Source organism: Dicentrarchus labrax, unplaced genomic scaffold (assembly GCF_905237075.1).
Source record: "Dicentrarchus labrax unplaced genomic scaffold, dlabrax2021, whole genome shotgun sequence".
Classification (NCBI taxonomy): Eukaryota; Metazoa; Chordata; class Actinopteri; family Moronidae; genus Dicentrarchus; species Dicentrarchus labrax.
The window spans coordinates 47,400-51,111 of record NW_026136877.1 but is presented as its reverse complement, the minus strand read 5'-3'; positions in this window follow the sequence as shown (position 1 = coordinate 51,111).

The following is a 3,712-nucleotide window of genomic DNA, read 5'->3' as shown; positions in this document are numbered from 1 at the left end:
TGGTTGGGAGCGACGACGCCGCCAGCGGCGCAGCGCCCGGTACCCGAAGCTTGCGGAGCACGGAAAGGTACAGCATCGACCGCGCCATCCACTCTCTGGTGTGCTGCTCCACCAGAGAGGCACGGAGGCGAGACGCACTGTTGCCCAAAGTGCGCTCCTTCATGAGCCCGATCACAGCTCTGTCACAGGACAACCTGGGAGGGGAAAGAGGTGATCAGAGGTTACTGGAGAAAACCACAGAAATACATTACTGTTGCTGTTACTGTTTACATTACTTACTTGTACGTGAGAACTGCTGGAAACTGCTCACGATGGGCCATGTCCAGCTGTCCCAAGATGTCCTGCGACCATCCCGGCATCTTCTTGTGACAGGAGCTGCATTCCAGGTACTCCGTGCCCATGAAGTACCAGCAGCTCCTGTCCAAGACCCTCCTCACCGTCTTGTAGAGGCCAGCTCCCGCAAGCTTGCCCCCACAGGCGACGATGGGGCAGCGGAGGTGGTACGCCCACATCCTGTAGGGCACCCACAGGAAAAAGGGACTCTGGAAAAAGGGGTGGGCTGTGGCGGGTGGCTGGGTGTAGAGGGGCCGGGCACCTGGTGGGTGCCACCACAGGCGGAGTTCAGATGTGAGGACACCCTGCCCGTTGGGTGCCCTCCTGAACAGTGCCCGGCCCACCCAGTCGTGCTGCTCTTCGGGGAGCGTCAGCCTCCAGCCACGTGGTAGCAGCTGAAACACACAGCAGTGTCAGACCGTTAGTGTACTGAACACAGACACACACACACACTACAACACAATATGTCATCACTGAGCATACCTGTGCGCCGGGGCCTGACCTCTCCCCACAGGTGTTGTCCTGAAGGGGACGTTCCGGTGGCTGGGAGAGAGAGAAGGGGGGGCACGGCTGATGGGGCATCCCTGCACGGGTCGACCTCCATGGCGGCAGCGAGCAGGTCAGCATCCGAGGGTCCATCCTGGGGACCAACAGCGTCCAGGGGTGGTTGTGGTGGTTGTGCTGCCAGGGCTGCCTTCTCTGCATCCCGGGCCTGCACATATTTTTTTAAGTCCACCAACCTGGACGCTTTGGCTGTGGGTGCCGCCTGCCTCACAAACTGTACATAGCTAAAAAAGAGAACAGAAATGCAATGGGTAAAAAAGTCACGCACACACACAGACATACACACACAGACACAGATACACACACAGACACACACACACACACACACACACAGACACACACACACACACACACACACACACACACACACACACACACACACACACAAACAAACAAACAAACAACTTACCTTGCCCGCTCACGGTCCGTCGACTCGTACAGGGTCTTGTAGGTCAGGTCACTATGAACACCGAACCCCACCAGCGTGTCGTCCACGCCCCTCATGGTCTGGGGACTGCCCTCGAGCATCCTACGCCTGTCGATGGCTGCCACCATCGGCGGGAACAGCCTGGCGTAGGAGACGAGGGCGTCTTTGTGCACCATGAGGGCATTCTGCTGACTAGTGCCCCCTTTGTCTCTCTCTCCCTCGTGGGACACACAGATGGTGACTGCGTATCCCACGTCATTCTCCAGCAGCCACCGGAACGTCTGACCACGGTACTGGCCGAGCTGCAGCTCGCTCTCGGCCAGCACCTGATGGTGATCGGTGGGGTTACCTCCCTTCTGCACCACCCTGTCTCTTGCCTCAGAGCGCACCAGCTCAGGGGTCTTAACCACCACCAGGGCAGTGGCAGAGGCAGAGGCCCCCCTCTGGCGGCGGCTCAAGGCCAGCGCCTCCTGAGAGGCCCGCAGGGTCAGGTCAAGGTTTGCCTCAAAGCGGAAAATAGGCTGCATTTTCTAGAAAGACAAGAAATAAGATTTAAGTCAGTAATCTGCTACACATGCACTGTTTACATCCTACTGACAGTCTATTACTGTACTCAATGATACTGTGCCCATTCATTAACATACATTCAACATCAGGCGTCCTGTTTACACATTTAAACCATATTTACACTTTGAATTTTGACTTCAAACTGTAGTAACTACATCTACAGGGTCTAAGGAAGATAATCAGGTAGTCTGTTTAAAGATTAAATACATTGTGAGAGATCGCCAGCCCTCAGAAAAGTAGTAACTAAAATGACCTCATTCACCTCCTTGTTTTTAGCTAGCAAAATCACGGCTGGTCTGTTTACACATTTAAACCATATTTACACTTCAAATTTTGACTCCACCTCGTTGTACCAGCATACCAAGGGTCTTAAGAAGTGAGCCAAGTTGTCTCATCACGTTTTTAAAGCGTTTCCAGAGATCGTCAGCTCATCACAGCAGTGGCTAAATGCTCATTCATTTCCAACGCTTAGCATGCTAATAGCGATTTATATGCTAACGCATCTAAAGCACAGTTAAACTTTAAATATCAACTCCACACAATAGCAGTACAATATCCTAGGTCTCAACAAGTAAACCCAGTATGGGAATATTATTTTAAACACATTTCACCGATCGGTAATGACATCGGCGGCAGTCCTAACTTACGCTAACGTTACATTGGCTCGCTGTTTCACTGCTAACTGATTACTGTATAATATATAAGCTGCCTTTTCAATGTAGCACATAATTTTACAAACAATAAAGTTTGTCTAACCATATAATATTGTGTGAATGTCCGTCCGTCCGCTCACTCAAACGCCGCTCAGTCCGAATGAATGAATGACACTGACCGTGGCTGTGGCTTTGGGGGTGGGCGGGACATGCGGCGAGCTGTCGAATCACAGCACAGCACCCAAATGGAACAGACCAATGGGGTTGACCTGGCCTTCACCCATTGGCCTGTTCCATTTGAGCATGAGCCAATGATAGCCTCTGAAATCGGTAGGTGGGGACATTTATGTGGAACACAGGTACAGAGACGAAGGCTGTCCCAGAGCAGAGGCGCTCCCCCAGCGTTCTTCTCTGTTTTGGTCGGCACCCGCGCATGCGCACTAGAGCGCAAAGACGCGCGGTCGACGTGCGGAACGGCACTCCCGCTCGCCGGTTCGAATCCCGACGGAGGCAAACTGCGAAACGCGTGCATAGCGTCGAAATGTCTTCTCTAAATATAAAAAAATGATTAAAACATGCTTGGAACCGTTGTATAGAGTCTATAAATGATAATGAATTTGCATATTTCCAAGGCCAGGCAATGCAATAATAAATGGATTTTTCATTTACAGTACGGTTTATCTCCTGTGTCTTCATTTTATTGAGAATATGTATCATCAGTGTTTATTGAGAATATGTATCATCAGTGTTTATTGCTTTAAATTTGATATAGGACAAGAGAACAATGATACCAGTATAAAATGATGACAATTTATTTGAAATATGAAGTCAGATGTCCAGGATACAGGACAGTGCAGCATATCAGTGTGGAAAGGGCTTTACAAATAAAATACAATTCTCAGTAAAAAAGGGTAAATAAATTATTTATGTATAAATTAAAGTTACATGCTGTGTATGATTTGTTTCCCCTTTTTCTTCAGTGAAATAAATATCAATTAAATATATTGTTGTTGTGTTCTGCATCTTCACAACAACAACATCAAACACAGCAGAAGTACAGAGCAAAATAGATTATTTAAACTACAATCCAATAATAATAATAATAATAATAATAATAATAATAAAATGGTGATGCAGAACAGAGCAGTGGCACAAGGCAATCACAGCA